This window comes from Phascolarctos cinereus, unplaced genomic scaffold (assembly GCF_003287225.1).
Source record: "Phascolarctos cinereus isolate Bilbo 61053 unplaced genomic scaffold, phaCin_HiC Scaffold_5;HRSCAF=322, whole genome shotgun sequence".
Lineage (NCBI taxonomy): Eukaryota > Metazoa > Chordata > Mammalia > Diprotodontia > Phascolarctidae > Phascolarctos > Phascolarctos cinereus.
Window position 1 is genome coordinate 328,816,269 of NW_027555958.1, and position 17,786 is coordinate 328,834,054.

General features: G+C 39.3%; 1 pseudogene; it reads right to left on the bottom strand.

The window, feature by feature from the left end:
• Positions 1–1,213: 1,213 nt before the first annotated feature.
• On the bottom strand, positions 1,214–4,824 carry LOC110203099 (large ribosomal subunit protein eL33 pseudogene; annotated as a pseudogene).
• Between the last annotated feature and the right edge of the window lie 12,962 nt (positions 4,825–17,786).

Consider the following 17,786-nt stretch of genomic DNA (forward strand, 5'->3'; position numbering starts at 1 on the left):
TGGCTTTATGAGCAGTGGCAACCACCAGAAATTACTCATTTGAAACGGCTAATACTTACTGTTATTAGAGTTGGGAAGAAGCGACTGAGAAACAACCCCAAGGAAGAGATAGACTTAGATTTAACACAGATGTTTTGCCAGAAGCACTTTCTCTGCCGGGTGCTCAAAGCTAACAAAAAAGATAAAGAGACTTGTAGATCTTTTAATATAATATGGAGAAGGTGTATTTATTTTCAAAATAAGGAGCAAAAAGGTGGCTAAACTGCACTGATCACCACAAAAGGACTTATATAAACTCTAAGTCCCTTCCAATTCCAAATGTATGATCCTTTTCTGCCACTATGACTCAGGCTCCCCATATATAAAACTTGGCTGAACTAGATAATCTTATAGGTCCATTCCTGTTCAGATTTCTAGAATTTGATACTATTTACAAAAGTCCTATTTTTATTCTTTACAGGAATATATTTGTTGTATAAAGCAAGGTACCGCTGTAGAGAAAGTGTTCTCAGTTGTCTTTATTGAAAACAGAGGAAAAGCAGTGAGGTCCACAATCCCTTGGGATCCGTCTGTGCTCTTTCAGTCCTAAACTTCAACCCATTTCAAGTTCCTATCTTCATATGCACCTGCAGCCTCTCCCCACATAGCCCCCTGATTCTCCCCATTTCACAGCATTCTAAAGGAAAGAATGGTATTTTTTCATACCTGCCACTTCTGCTATATCTTACTTCCTAGGGCCACATTACCCCTGAATTTCATTTAGATTGTCACTGTCAACTTCTCCACTCTGTTCCAGTTTACTCTTGTTTGGCCCTATCTCTTCCCCTCCTCAGGCATTCTACTTCCTCTAGGTTTTTGCCCAGACTGTCCCATATTCTCCATGGTAAAGCAGATTTGGAGTCAGGGAACATAGGTTCACAACCTGTCTTTGCCACTTAGGAGCTATGTGACCTTGGTCAAATCATTTCTCTGACCATCCATTTCCTTATTTCCAGACTAGGAATAATAATAGTATCCACACCTACGTTTATCTTCAACTATTTGGTTGAAACAATATGGTTACACCTTTGCTGTCACCATCACTCACAAAATGTTTTGCTTCCATGAGCAAATAAGTGATTCCTTAACCTGGTCATAGCCACCTATCTTTAATATGTCCATGTGCTTCATTTCTGCTAAACATCTTTTCTTTCTTTTTTTCACATCTGCAAAAAATGTATAATTTTATTTAATCAGTTTTCATATTCTAGATCCTTGAGGGATAGAGCATCACTCAGATCCTGTGTCCAATGGCCTTGGCAGGAAGATTGCTTCTGAACTTGGCTCCAACCGTCCCACTATTTCCATGAGCCTTAGTAATTTTTACCCAGATCGCTCTTGTTCTGTTGGGTTTCTCACCAGGAGCCACTGTGTTGCTTTTTGCTTTGTATACTTAAGCCCATCGCTTGCTTAAATAGAATTCAGTTTCATTCTGAGCACCGACTCCTTCAGTTTTCAGAGCTGTATATTCCCTCTGGTTTCATAGGCTTTGCTTGTAGCCACCAAAAATGGCCTTGGACCATAGCCTTCCAGACAGTTTGCTGTTCTAGAAGTCCTGTTTCCAGCAGGTCTTCCAAGCTCTAAGATGGAGGAAAGAACTAAACCTCTTTTTGTCTTCATGTGACCTCTAATTCTGCTATCCCTCAGTGTTTTCCCAGACTATCGCCCCTGCTGCATCTAGCACATAGGAGTTACTATGTAAATGCTTGGTCCCTTCCTTTTCCCCCCTTCTTGGAGCTTGACTGGGAAAAGCAGGAGTGAGATGTAGAATGATAGCTTCAGTGGATTGTCTCTGATGAAGAGGTGGCACTTTTCACCAAGGTCAATTCCTCTACTTGTGTCCTCTAACCCATTCCCTCCCATCTCCTCTGGTTTATAGATCCTGTTACAATCACTGGACCATACAATTCCCTGAAGCAATCATTCTACACCACTCTCCTGCCTTTCTCAGTCAACCTCCTAAAAGGAGGGATGGGGAGAGAAATAAGCATTTATATAGTGCCTACTATGTGCCAGGCATTATGCTAATCACATTTTACAAATATCTCACTTGATCCTCGCAACAACCCTGAAAGGCAGACATTGTTATTATCCCGACTGAGGAAATTGAAGCAAACAGAGATTAAGTGATTGTTCAAAGTCACATAGCTACTACTAATAATAGTTAGCATTTATATGGTGCTTACTGTGTGCCAAGCATTTATGAATATTTTCTTATTTGATTCATACAACCACCCTGTGAGGTAGATTCTATTATTATTCTCATTTTACAAGATGAGGAACTGAGATAAGCAGGGTTAAGAGACCTGCCCGGGGTCACACAGCTAGTAAGTACCTGAGGCCAAAATTGAACTCAAGTCTTCCTGACTTGAGGCCTGGTTTTCTATCCACTATACTACCTAGTTGCTTCTAGAAAAAGCTGTCTATACTGTTGCCTTCACTTCTCTTCTCTTTCCTTATTCCTCTGCAGTTTGACTTCTGACTTTGTTTTCTGCAAAGTTACTAATTCTGATGATCTTTCCTCAGTCCTCATTCTTCTTACCTCTGTGCTGTATTTAATATGGTTGACGTCACACACTGTTCCTACACGTGCTCTCCTCTCTGAGTTTTTGTGACTCTCCTGGTTCTCCTATCCAACCACTCCTTCTCACTCTCCTTTGCTAGTCATTCATGTAATGCACTCTAACCATGGGTGGTCCTCGAGGTTCTCTGTCCTGGGTTCTTTTTGATTCTGATTCTACATTCTCTTCTTTCCCTCACTTGGTTCCCAAATTACCTCCCCGTGGGTTCAATTATCATTTCTATAGAGATGATATGTATATTTTGTATATTATATATATGCATATATCACAGGATCATAAATTTGCAGTTGGAAGAGACGTGAGAAATCATTCATTGCTAAGTCTTATAGATTTTCTCTTCACATCTCTTGCACCGGCTTCCTTCTCTGTAATTCACACAGCCACCACTCTAATTTATGCCCTTGTCATCCGTCTCCTGGATTATTCCAATAACCCCCAAATGTGCTCCTTGCTTCCTGTTTTGCCCCACCCATCCCCCCACCACCCCACCCCACCCCATCCATCCCCCCACACAACTGCCAGTGATATTCCTAAAGCATAGGTCCGACTATGTCACTCATCTGCTTAGAAAGTTCCAATGGTTTCCTCTTGCTCTATGATCAAATATAAATTCCTCCATTGGGCATTTAAAGCCTTTCACAATCTGACTCCGGCCTACCTTTCTAGGCTTGTTGAAAACGACTATCTTTCATACACTCTATGTTCCAGCCAAGCCAGCTTACTTGCTTCCCATAAGTAATACTGCATCTCTATCCTCCGTTCTATCCCTGGAATGCTCTCCCTTCTCACTTTTATCTCCTACAATCCTTTGCCTTTTCTAAAGCTCTGCTTGTGGGCTGCTTCCTCCTTGAGGCCTGTCTTGACCCACCACGGACTGGTCCCCTTATGCCCAAATGATTCTGTATATAATTTGTATTTACTTATATAACAAAGACCTGGAGCATGCTCAGATTTGCCCTTATTTGTGAGTTACACAGAGCTGGCATGGAAATTCCCTGCCTTTCAGGAAAGGCCTCATGTGGGAGGTAGCATTTGAGCTGAGCTTTGAAGATGACACAGGGAATTTTGGGGGCCTGCCTTCTAGTCCTATGAGTGTGATGGGCTTGTATGGTGTGATGACGAAAAGGCCTCTAATTGACTGCTGAGCCTGAAGAACTGACCGCTCAGGGCTGGAGGAACTTTGTGGATCTGCAAAAGGGTGACCTGACTCTATGTCCCCTTCTGTCCAGCTTTAAGAATGGTGATACTCTCTTGGGCTGTTTCCCAAGCCAGGTGGAAGGAAGGGAAACTGCCCTGTGGCTCTTTCTCCTCTAGCCACGGTAACTGTTAACACATGCACGCCTCTGTCTCTTTGTATTTGGTGAATGAGTATCCAGAAAGGGAATTGTTCAGGTGATAACATTGTGAGGACCCTCTTTTTAAAAAAATTTTTTTTGATCCACACTTGTGATCTTTTAAAAATCTATTCAATTTTTATTCTGAGTTTAGACACAATAAAATGAGTATTTTTATTTACATTGTATAGTAATAATAACCATAACTAACCTTTATATAGCACTTATTATGTGCCAGATGTTTTATACTAATTATCTCATTTGATCCTCACAACAGCCTTAGGAAGTAGGTGTTATTATTATCTCTACTTTACAGATGAGGAAAACCAAAACAGAGATTAAATGTCTGAGGCTGGATTTGAACTCAGATCTTCCTGATCCTGGTCCTCTATCCATTGTGCTACCTAGATGTCCAGTATAACAGAAGAGAATCATGTAGGAAACTGGAGCTCAGCTCTCTAAAATGTACAGTGTGTGTGTATGTATATGTATGTATAATGTGTAATAATATAAATATATAATTATATAATATAATAAATTCAACATGTAAATTTAAAAATTATCTTACTTGTATTTGTTTATAATGTCACCCTTTATATCTAAATCATGTAGCCATGATTTATTCCTGGCGTTCTTTCTGCTGTCTTCAGTGTATCTTTTTTTAAAGATGCTTCAATGACCTTCTTTTCTTTCTTTTCTTTTTATTTTTTTTGTTATCCTATCCCTCTCCCCTCTCTCATTGCACCCCACTACCTCCAGCCCATTAGGAAATAGATAAACAAAAATAAAGCACTTGTAACAAATATGGATAGTCAAACAGAACAAATTCCCACATTGGCTGAGTCCAAAAATGTTGTCTCATTCCGCATCTTGTGTTCATCACCTCTCTCTGCAAGTGGATAGCAAGTCTCAGGATCAGTCCTCTTGAACAGTGAATTGTTGCACTGAGAAGTTCTGAGGTTCTTTAGAGTTGTTTTTCTTTATAATGTTATTGTATGTTTTCCTGGTTCTGCTTATTTTGCTCTGCATTGGTTAATATGGTTCCTAATAGGCTTCTCTGAAATGTTCCCTTTTGTCATTTCTTACATTGCAATAATATTCCATTATATAGAAGATAATTTTTTAAGTTACTCTCTGATTGATGGGCATCCCCTTAGTTTTCAATTCTTTGCTACAACAAAAAAGAAATAGTATTAATATTTTTGTACATAGGGATACATTTCCCTCTTTTATCTCTTTGAGGGCATGGGCTTAGTAACGGTATCTCTGCATCAAATGATACATATAGATTAGTGGCATTTTAGAGGGTGGTTCCAAATTGCTTTCTAGATTAACTGAGCCAATTCACAGTTCCACCAACAATGCATTAATGTGCCTGTTTTTCTCACAGCCCCTCCAACATTTGTCATTTTCTGATTTTGTCGTCTTTGCTAATCTGATGAGCGTGAGGTGAAAGGTTAGTGTTTCCTTAATTTGCCAATCTCTTATTATAAATGATTTGGGCATTTTTAAAATATGGTTGTTGATAGCTTGGATTTCTTCCTTTGAAAACTGACTAGGTGGAGCTAGGTGGAGCAGTGGATAAAGCTCCCTCTTTGGGGTCAGGAGGACATGCCAAATCTGGCCTCAGACACTTGACACTTACTAGCTGTGTGACCCTGGGCAAGCCACTTTTAACCCCAACTGCCTCACAAAAACAAACAAGCAAACAAACAAAATGAACTATTCATATTCTTTTACTGTTTATCTGTTGGGGAAAGACTCTTGTTTTTATAAATTTGAATCTGTGCTTTGTACAGCTTGAATATGAGAACTTTATGAGAGAAACTTGCTGATTTCCCCCCCACTTAACTTGCCTCTTCTAATTTTAGCTACATTGGTTTTGTTTGTGCAACAACTTTTACATTTTATGTGATCATAACTGTCCTTTTACCTTCTGCGATCCTCTTTATCCCTTGTTTGATGTTGAACTATTCCCCTGTCCATAGATCTGAAAGATAATTTCATTCTTTACATATATATATATTTTTTTGTTTTCAACATTCACTTCCACAAGATTTTGAGTTCCAAATTTTCTCCCCATCTTGTCCCTCCTCCCACCCTAAGACAACATGCATTCTGAATACCCCTTCCCCTAATCTGCCCTCCATTCTATCTTCCCTCCCCCCTCTCTTATCCCCTTCCCCTTCTATTTTCCTGTACAGTAGGATAGATTTCTACACCCCATTGCTTGTATATCTTATTTCCCATTTGCATGTGAAAACAATTTTTAACATTTGTTTTTAAAACTTTGGGTTCCAAATTTTCTCCCTTCTTCCCTCCCTACCCACCCTCACTGAGAAGGCAAGCAACTCAGTACAGGTTATATACATGTGTAGTCATGCAAAACACTTCCATAGTAGTCATGTTGTGGAAAGCTAACTATATTTCCTTTCATCCTAACCTGCCCCCCATTTATTCTGTTCTCTTTTTTCACCCTGTCCCTCCTCAGAAGTGTTTGCTTCTGATTACTCCCTCCCCCAATTTGCCCTCCCCTTTATCATCTCTCCACCCTCTTATCCCCGTCTCCCCATTTTCCTGTAGGGTAAGATAGATTTCCATACCCAACTGAGTGTGTATGGTGTTCCCTCCTTAAGCCAAATCCAATGAGAACAAGATTCACTCATTCCATCTCACCTTCCCCCACTTCTCCTCCACTGTAAAAGCCCTTTCTTGTCTGTTTCGTGTTACCCCATTCTACCTCTCCCTTTCTCCTTCTCCCAGTATAATCTTCTCTCACCCCTTAATTTTATTCTCCAGATATCACCCCTTCATCTTCAACTCACCCTGTGCCCTCTGTCTATCCATCCATCTATCTATCTATCTATCTATCTATCTATCTATCTATCTATCTATCTACATATATTTTTTCCCTCCAACTACCCTAATACTGACAAAGGTCTCATGAGTTACAAATATCATCTTTTCATGCAGGAATGTAAACAGTCCAACTGTAATAAGTCCCTTATGATTTCTCTTTCCTGTTTACATCTTCATGTTCCACTTGAGTCTTGTATTTGAAAGTCAAATTTTCTATTCAGCTCTGGTCTTTTCATCAAGAATGCTTGAAAGTCCTCTATTTCACTGAATATCCATTTTTTTCCCCTGAAGGATTATACTCAGTTTTGCTGGGTAGGTGATTCTTGGCTGTAATCCTATCTCCTTTGACTTCTGAAATATTATGTTCCAAGTCCTCTGGTCCCTTAATGTGGAAGCTGCTAAATCTTGTGTTATCCTGATTGTATTTCCACAATACTTGAATTGTTTCTTTCTGGCTGCTTGCAATATTTTCTACTTGATCTGGGAACTCTGGAATTTGACTACAATATTCCTAGGAATTTTCCTTTGGGGATCTCTTTCAGGAGGCAATCAGTGGATTCTTTCAATTTCTATTTTACCCTCTGGTTCTAGAATATCAGAGCAGTTTTCCTTGATAATTTCTTGAAAGATGATGTATAGGCTCTTTTTTTTTTATCATGTCTTTCAGATAGTCCAATAATTTTTAAATGATCTTTCTTGGATCTATTTTCCAAGTCAGTTGTTTTTCCAATGGGACATTTCACATTGTCTTCTATTTTTTCATTCTTTTGGTTTTATTTTACAATGTCCTGATTTCTCATAAAATCACTAGCTTCCAATTGCTCTATTCTAATTTTTAAGGAAGTATTTTCTTCAGTGAGTTTTTGGACTTCCTTTTCCATCTGGCCAATTCTGCTTTTTTTTTTTCAAGCAGTTGGGGTTAAGTGACTTGCCCAGGGTCACACAGCTAGTAAGTGTCGAGTATTTGGTCCGAGGTCAGATTTGAACTCAGGTCCTCCTGACTTCAGGGCTGGCGCTCTATTCACTGCGCCACCCAGCTGCTCCTCACTGTGCCACCTAGCTGCCCCCAATTCTACTTTTTAAGGCATTCTTCTCATTGGCTTTTTGGACCTCTTTGGCCATTTGGGTTTGTCTATTTTTTGAGGTGTTATTTTCTTCAGTATTTTTTTTTGGGTCTCCTTTAGCAAGCTGTTGACTTATTTTTCATGATTTTCTTGTGTCACTCTCATTTCTTTTCCCAGTCTTTCCTCTACTTCTCTTACTTGTTTCTCAAAATCCCTTTTGAGCTCTTCCATAGCCTGGGACTGATTCATATTTTTCTTGGAGGCTTTGGATGTAGGAGCTTTGACTTTATTGTCTTCTTCTGGTGGTATGTTTTGACCTTCTTTGTCACCAAAGTTTCTATGGTCTGACTTTTTTTTTTTGCACAGTTTGCTCATGTTCCCACCAATTACTTGAGTTTTAAACTCTTTGTTAATGTAGGGCTGTGCTCCCAGAGTAGAGGGTGCGCTGGCCCAAGTTTCAGGGGTTTTGTGCAGCTGTTTTCAGAGATACTTTTAGGGACCTGTAAAATTTCAGTTCTTCCAAGGTGGTACTATCAAGGGTGAGGCATTTATTCCTTTCCTGGCCTATACTCTGTTCTATGAGTGACGACAAGCATTCTTTTCTGCCTTGGAACTGTGAGGAGGAGTCTCTCCATACTGCCACCACAAGCTCCACCACACCAGTGCTCCTTCTTGCCTCAGAACTGTGACCCAGATCCAAGCATGGGCAAAGCAAGAGAATCCTGCCTCAGCGCCAGCAAAGAGATCCCTGCAATCCCCCTCTGATAAGCCACTCAATTCCCCCTCAGTCTGTGGGCTGAGAGCTCAGGAAGCAGCTGCTGCTCCAGGGCTGCGCTGGGACTGGGGTGGAACCAAGCTTCTCTCTCACTGTGGTCACAGACCTTTCCTACTGACCTTCTAAGCTGTCTTTGGCATTTGTGGGTTGAGAAGTCTGGAAACCTCCATAGCTGCTTTTGATTCAGTCCTCTGAGGCCTGCTCCAGCTTTGCTGAAGCCTGGTCTTTGCCTGCACACACATGCTGAACTGCGTTCCTCTCCAGGCCCAGCTCAATAGACCTTTCCAATCAACCATCCAGGTTGTCTTGGGTTGGAAATTTATTTCATTGTCTTTTTGTGGGTTGTGCTGCTCTAGAATTTGTTTAGAGCCATTTTTTACAGGTATTTGGAGGGCTTTGGGGGAGAGCTCAAGCAAGTCACTGCTTTCACTATGCCATCTTGGCTCCACCCCTGATAATTGTTCCTTGAATTTGTTTATAATGTCACCTTTTATGTCCATATCATATATCAATTTGGAGCTTAATACTTAATTTCTGACAGACTTCTTTCCAGTTTTCCCAGTAGTTTTTGTTGAATAGAATCCTTAACCCAATCATTATAGTCTTTGAGTTTATTGAACACTATGCTACTGTGTTTATTTGCTTTTAGATGTTGTATACCTAATCTGTTCTATTGAATGATCTCTCTATTTTTTTAAATAGCACTAAATAGTTTTAATGATTACTCCTTTGTACTATAGTTTGATTTCTACTACTGCTAGAACCTCTTCCTTTCACACATTTTCCCTCAATTATTTCTTTTGAGATTTTTTATTTTTTGTTCCTCCAGATCAGTTTTGTTATTTTTTCTAGTAGATTATTTCTACAAAATAATCCTTTGAAAGGAAATAAACATTTGATAAATGGCCACCATGTGCCAGGTGCTTTACAAATATTATCTCATTTTAACTTTGCAGCAACCCTGGAAGGCAGTTGGTATTATTATCCCCATTTTACAGATGAGGAAGCTGAGGCATCCAAAGGTTAAGTGAATTTCCAGGGTCACACAGCTAGTAAGTGTCTGAGGTCAGAGTGGAACTCAGGCCTTTTTGATTCCAAGTCTAGCACTCAATCCACTGTGCCACTTAGCCACCTCTAGATAGTTTGATTAGTATGGCACTAAATAAGTTAATTAATTTAAGTAGTATTGCCATAGCTTTCCCAGGAGTAATTAATATTTCTCCATTTATTTGTCTATCTTTTTTCTGTAATGAACATTTTGTACTTATATTCAGGTAAACTCCCAAATATTTTATACACTCTGTTGATATTTTTAATAGAATTTCTCTTCCTATATCTGCTGGCTGGGATTTGTTGGTAATATATAGAAATCTAGCTGATAAGTTCAGATTTACTCTATAACCTGCAATTTTACTAAAATTATTGTTTAAATTAATTTTTAATTGACTCTTTAGTCAATTAGATAGATATAGATAGATAGATATCTGAAAAACTAAATAATTTTATTACTTTAATTTCTTTTTCTGGTCTTACTGCTATAGAAGGTATTTCTGGCATTATGTTAAAGAATGGTAGAGCTATGGACACTTTACCTTTATTCTTATTGGAAAAGCCTTTAACCTTTCTCCACTATATATTGTGTTTGCTTTCGCTATTAGGTGAATATCATATTCTAGAAAGGTTTATTCCTATACTTTCTAGTGTTTGTTTTTTTTTTTTTTAACAAAAATGAATGTTGAATTCTGTTTAAAAAATCTTTTCCAGCATTTATTGATGTAATTATGTATAAGGGTTTGGGTTTTTATATTTTTGTATTTTTCTATTAATATGGTCTGTTGTGTTTATAATTTTCATTATATAAATCAAACTTGGATTCTTGAAACAAATCTGTGCAGTGTATAATCTTTTGAATATGTTGTTGTAGACTTTTTTTCTCTAATACTGTAATGAATATTTTTGTGTTGATATTCATCAAGGATATTGGCCTATAGATTTAGTTCTCTGCTTTGTCTCTCCCTGGTTTGAATATCAAAACTATATTTGTATCATAGAGTTTGGAAGGAAACCTTCTTTCCTTATTTTTGCAATTTATATAATATTAAAATTAATTGTTTGCATTCACTAATCATCCCTTTTTTTCTGAAGTTTTATTTCAAGACTTTAACTTCTTTGTGTTTCTTTATGTAAGATCTATCTAGATCTAAAAGAGGTACATTGAGGTCCCTCACTATTATAGTTTTACTTTTATTTTTCCCTGTGATTTGATTAACTTTTCCTCTAAGTATTTCTATGCTACCATTCAGTATATACATGTATAGCATATAGATATTCACATTAACATATGTATGTAGATATAGATATACATTTGTCTATATCTATAGTATATAGTAGTATATAGTATGTATCTATATACATCTATATGCTATAAATATATATATGCATATTATATATACATCAATACATATTAATTATATATGTACATGTTTATATACCTATACATAATATATAGATACACATGTATATCTATAGTATGTATCTACGTATATCTCTATATATGTATGTCTACATAGTTATATCCTATAGATGTAGATGCATATACAGTATTAATATTGGCTCATTATCTATGGACCTTTAAAGCATTGTATAGTTTCTCTGCTTCTCTCTTTTAAACATTTATATTTTTATTGTTGCCTTATCTGAGAGAATAATGGGTGCATATAATTAATATGTGTATATGTGTGTTGTGTGTGTATATATATATAATATGTACCTTTCTATGCTTCTCTTAATTCTGTTTGGATTTCAATGATTCTGCTCTGTTCTGACCTTTTCATCAGGACTGTTTAAAAGTCCTCTATTTCATTAAATATCTATTTTTCCCCTTGTGGGATTATATTGTTTTGCCAGAAATCTTATTCTTGGTTATAAGCCTTTATCTTTTGTCTTTTGGAATATTATATTCCCTTCTTGATAAGTGACAGCTGCTAAGTTTTGTGTGATACTAACTATAGCTCCTTGGTACTTGAGCTCTGCCTTTTTGACTACTTAAAGCATGTTTTCTTTGGATTTTGTTTCCTGGGAGTTTTCATCTTGAGATGTCTTTCTTGCAGTGACTGGTGTTACACTTTCTATTTTTACTTTGGCTCCTGGTTCTAACTGATCTGAATAGTTAGCACTTAACGATTTCTTGAAACATGGTTTCCAGGTTTTTGCGCTAGTAGTAATTTTCAGATAGTTCAGTGATTCTAAGATTATCTCTCATCGACTTGTTTTCTAGATCATTTTTTTTTGGTAACATATACCTTACATTTTCTTCTTTTTTTTCCAGGCTTTTGATTTTACTTTTTATTTATTATTATCTCATGGAGTCATTGCTTTCTGTTCTGTCCCTGTTACATTTCAGAAAGGTAAATTCTTATGTAATATTCTAAGCTATTAATTTTCCTTATCATTCTTTCCTCCCTGACTATTGTTTTCTTTAACATTTCACTTGTTATTTCTTCTTTCATCTCTTCCAGCTACCTATGTACTTCTCAAGGCTACGTCACTCTTTTCTCTGAAACTTTATTTGGACTTGTTGTAGATGGAGTTAATCTTCTCTTCTGGAGTTGTCTCTTGGACATTTCTCAGTTCAAGATATTTCTTCATTGTGTGGACCACTTTTTTCCCTTTACTCGTGTCTCTAGCCTCAGTTGCTGAAGCAGGGCTTTGTGTTTGAGTCAGACTCTGCTCCCTTTCATGCTCTTAGATGGTGCAGGGAAATTCTACTTAGTGCTAAATGTAGTGCATAAAACTAGGCCCTATCTTCTGCAGGGATTACTGGGTTTGGTTTCAGTCTCCTGGGTACTCACATCAGTTCCTTCTTTATTTCCTTCATATATAGTTTGAATCTGGATTTGGTTCTGTCCCTTGCTGTGAGCCTAACAGGTCCCAAAAAGATGTTGTTGGGGCTGGTACTCCTGGGAAACCCTAGTTGCTGTGCTGCCTGAGTTCTGCCTTAGCCCTTTCTTCTGCTGTGGCTCAAGAATGGGCCATCTGGGCCATGGGATTCCTTGTGCTGACTTGTCCCTAGTCCTACTGTGCCTTGGGCATGGCTGCCCAGGTACTGATCTGCTTGAGCCTTAAACTTCCAGGATGTTGTGAACTGTGCTGCCTGGGCGCTTGCCTGGTCCATTCTCCTTTTGTTCCTCCCCTGAGGCTTTCTGGTTGCTGAGAGCTGGGCCACCTGAGGTGCCAGTCTGGCACTGCTATGCCTTCTTTAAGGCCTACTAGTCATTGGGTGCTGAGCTGCTTGGGCACAGTGCCTGGGCACTGATCTGGCCTCATCTCCTGCTGTTCCTCTGGCAGAGTGCCTATGTGCTGAGCTATTTGGGAGCTGGCCTCATCTTATTTCTTGGTATGGGTCCTTGCTTTGGCTTATGATTGCCCAGACCTATTTCTGCTCTGAAGCTCTATAGGATTGACAGGATTTTTTTGTTGTTGCCTTTTTTGCTATATTTTGTTTTTTGTTTTATTTTTGCTACAGTCCTAAACTAAGTGGAAGAGCTGATAAATATTTTTCTTTGGCTTTCTTTATCATTGTTCCTTTTGGTACATTTCTAGAACTCCCCTAGGTCCTAACACACAGCTATCTTCCCACTGACATTGTGTCTGGAGGTCTGTGTCTGTGGTGTCAATGGCAGAGTTCACTAGAATAGTAGTAGCCTACAGCCATGGAAAGGCAGCTAGGTGGCACAGTGGATAGAACGCCAGTTCTATCTGAGTCAGGAAGATCTGAATTCAAATTTGGCCTCAGACACTAGCTGTGTGACCCTGGGCAAGTCACTTCACCCTGTTTGCCTCAGTTTCCTCATCTGTAAAATAAGCTGCAGAAGGAAATGGCAAACAACTAGTAAGTAGCTAGGTTGGGATCTAAACCTAAACTCTCCGATTCTCAATCCAGTGTTCATTCCACCACATCTCCCCTTCAGAAAAGGAGATCCTAGCCACATCCATGGTGCATTCCTCAGTGGCCCTGTCCAATAACTATAATACTTCAAGGATCTCTCATTTCGTCCATGTAGATATTCTCCCCAACGATGGATTGCTATCCTTCCATAACCTGAACAGTCTTCAAGTATCTTTGTCAAGAAACCCCCATAATGGGGTCATGAAGAGTGGGACACAACTGAAATGAACAACAACAGCAGCTATGGAAATGCCTGTATCAGGAGAGCATTGATCCTCTGGGGACAGACAGATGTGGAGTCACCCAAGCATGATGGCAGCTTCAGAGAACAAGACCCCTGGTAAAGGAGAGAAGTTCCAGCTATGGATTCAAGAAGGGCTTGGATCCTGGGGACCCAGCTGAGCAGCCCACCCAGCAGAGAACTACACACAGGGGGAGCTTCCTAAAGATTCAACAAGAGAGACAAGGACTTGTACAGAATCTGTTCTTGGCATGTGGCTCACTAACATCAGACTTGAAGTCTAAGGCTGCTCTCTCTCCTGGATGTTGTATCTGCAGGAGAGCGTGCCCCAGGTTTGGGGGGATGTGTTTTATGTGAAGTATTTTTACAGTACCATCTCAACAAATGCTGTTTCTAAAAGTTAATAGAGGCTATTGGCTGATTATGAATGGAGAGCACTCTGGTGGAGGTTTAGTAGCCACAGGAAAGAAGCATAACTCATCAGGATTTCCCTTAGAACCCTGAGACAAAGAGTAGTAGTCAATCACTTCTTCTTGTGACCCAACTTCCCCATGTGAGTTCCATTTTGGGTAAGTAAGCCCAGAGAGGGTGTTCCATCTAAAGTGTACTTATCTTCTCCACCTCACCCCCCCCACCCCCGAAATTGTTAAGCTCCTGGATGCAGGAGGTTTTCTGTTGTTTTTTGTATCCCTGGTGCTTAGCACAGTTCTTGGCACTTAGTGGGGTGATTAATAAAAGCTTTCTGGTTGATTGATTGGTGGATTGACTACCTGCAATACCTATTTTGACAAAAGCATTTTTTAACTTTCAAAGCACTATATAAATGAGGCTTAAATCTTGCTTTTTACAATTGTAGCTCAAGGTTTCCTCCTTCAGGAAGTCTTTCCAGATTCATACTCCTCTATTCTCCAAATGACCAGTGCTATCTCTGATCTTGTCCCACTTCCCAAACCATTCTCACCACAACCATTTTTATGTATTTCTATTGATGTTCTAAATGTTGGCTTATTCTCCCTCATTAAACCATGAGCTCCCTAAAGGCCAAAAACCATGCCTCGTCTTGACTCTGTGCACTAGTACACAGGCTATTATTATGTTCCCTGTGACCATTCAATAAAAATTTGGATTGGATTATCGGATATTGGATTATTGGGTAAATGAGGATAGACTACAGGAAGAACTTCCTAACCTTCACTAGAGGAACACTAGAATGGGGGAGTCAAGCAAGTATTAGTCTCTACTTTCCTGGAGAGCTCTAAGGGTTCTAAGAGACCTTCCATAATAAATGTCTTGAGTTGAATTGAATTGAATATGGCATCTCAAGAGCACAGCCAACCTTAGGAGACTGTTTTTCTCTCCTCTAGGAAATGGGGCCAGGTCCATGCAAATGTGGCCTTGTGAGGAGTTTGATTTCTTCTGCCCAAGCCCCTGGCACAGTCATGCCAACTTGAGCTGCCCCTTGGCAAGAGAGATAGGGATAGGCAAGCAGCTCCAGGCTCAAATGACAGGGTTGTGGCCAGGAGGCGTGGATGGGGAGTGGGGCTTTAATAGCCTCCCTGATGCCAATCTTGGGCTGAAAACCCGATATTTCCACTTAGAACAACAAGAAACATGAAGAAGGTGGGGCACTGGTTTGGGGAATGGGGTGGGGAGGGGATGTATCTGGAGTGCCCCCTGCAGATCACATCCATAGGTGCCAGGATGGAGGCAGAAGACAATTCATTCAAATGTTTAATGAAATGCCTACTTCGTGAAAGGCCTTGACCATGTGCTGGGGATATCCTGACCTCAAGGATCTTATAATTCCCTCAACAGAATTGGTTGTAATACAGAACAGAATATACTAGGTACATAACCCATTCCAGATCATGTAGGATCAGAGGTTGGACAATCTTGTCCAAACCCTCATTTGACAGATGAGGATACAAAGGACCAATGACTTATTTAAGGGCAAACAACTGGTAAGTAGCTGGATTGGCATCTAAACCTAAACCCTCTGATTCTTAATCTAGTGCTCATTCCACCACATCTCCCCTTCAGAAAAGGAAATCCTAACCATATCCACGGTGGCATTCCTCAGTGGCCCTGTCCAATGACTATAATACTTCAAGGACCTCTCATTTCATCCATGTAGATACTCTCCCCATCGATAGATTGCTATACTTCTATAACTTGGTAAACAGTCTTCAAGATATATTATGACTGAAAAATTTATCATGCTGCAGTAATGAGGCAGACAGGGAAAGGGGAAAGGAATAAGGATTTACTTAGTGCTTACCACGTGCCAACAGCTATTCTAAGCATTTTAAAAATATTATCTCATCTGATCACAACTCTGCAAGGTAGATGCTATTATTATGCCCATTTTACAGTTGAGGAAACAGGTAAGTAGAGGCTAAGTGACTTGCCCTGGGTCACAAAGCTAGTAAGCATCTAAGGCCAGATTTGAACTCAAGTGTTCCTGACTCCAGGCCCAGCCCTCTATCCACCCAGCTACTAGATAGAATGCAGGACTTGAAATGCAGGAAGACATGAATTCAAATCAGGCTTCTTATACTTCTCATAAATGAGCAAGTCATTTAACCACTCTGTGCCTCAGTTTCCCCATCTGAAAAATGGGGATAATAATAGCACCAACCTTATAGGATCAAATGAGTTAACACATGTAAAGGGCTTTTCAAACCTTAATGTATGATGTAAATGTTGTTGTTGATGATGATAAACCTCCCTGAATCTAGTTAGCAGTGTCATTAAGTAACAGAAATTCAGCCCATTACTAGGCCATACAGTAGAAGCTGCCACCTCTTACATTCTGCTAACACAGCCTTTAAGAAGCCAGGGTTAGATCATCCATGCCACCATGAGGAATCAAAAAGGGACATCAGAGGAAAAACAATAATGGTGAATAACAGCAATGATCTTAATGGCATCTTATGCTGGCATAGCTCTTTTGAGTCACTTCACTGTGGAGCTATTCAGAGAGAATATAAGCTCTGCTGGGCCCTACCAAATTGGAAAGACACTTTGAGTATGGGTCCTGTGAGAGTGTCCACTTGTCATCAAAGGAGGGAAAGGGGGAAGGAAACAAGCATTTGTTAAGCACCTACTAAGTGCCAGGAACAGTGCTAAGAGCTTTATAAATATTATCTCATTCGACCCTCAGACAACCCTGAGAGGTAGGTGCTAATATTATCCCAATTCTACAGATAAGGAAACTAAGGAGGACCAACTTAACTAAATTCAATAGGTTGACCCCCCCCCAGGTGGCTAATTTTTGGGGGAGGGGGTATGCAGAAATTCATTAAATACATAGAAGAGTAATAATAATAATGATGATGATAATAGCTAGCATTTATCTAGTGCTTACTATGTGCCAGGCATTGTGCTAAGCGCTTTACAAATTTTATTTCATTTGATCCTCACAACGCTTGGAGGTGGGTACTATTATTACCCCCATTTTACAGATGAGGAAACTGAGACAAACAAGTTAAGTGACTTGCCCAAAATCACAAAACTAGTAGCTATCCGAGGTCACTTTTGAACTCACCTCTTTTCTGATTTATAAGTGAAGGTACTACCCACACAGATAGAATCATGAGGGTTTTTTTTAAGTATTGCAGTGAACATTTCTACAGTATTATGTATTTTTTTAATGTTTTCATATTATTTTAAGGTGATACCATTGTCCAGTGAATTAGGTGGTATTTCCATTTGACAGAAGAAACTGAGGCCCAAAGAATTTAAGATTATTTATGTGACTCATCCTAGATCTCACAGTTTATTAATGATGAAGCTAAGACTGGAACCCTGAGCCCTTAACTTTCTGCCTCCCAATACTTCCCTAATGCCTGTCCCACTCCTTTCCATCACCCCCAGACTCCCTTTCTCAGTCTCCCCTGAACATTCTTCAGGGTAAAATTGGACTAATACAACCTGAAGAATCT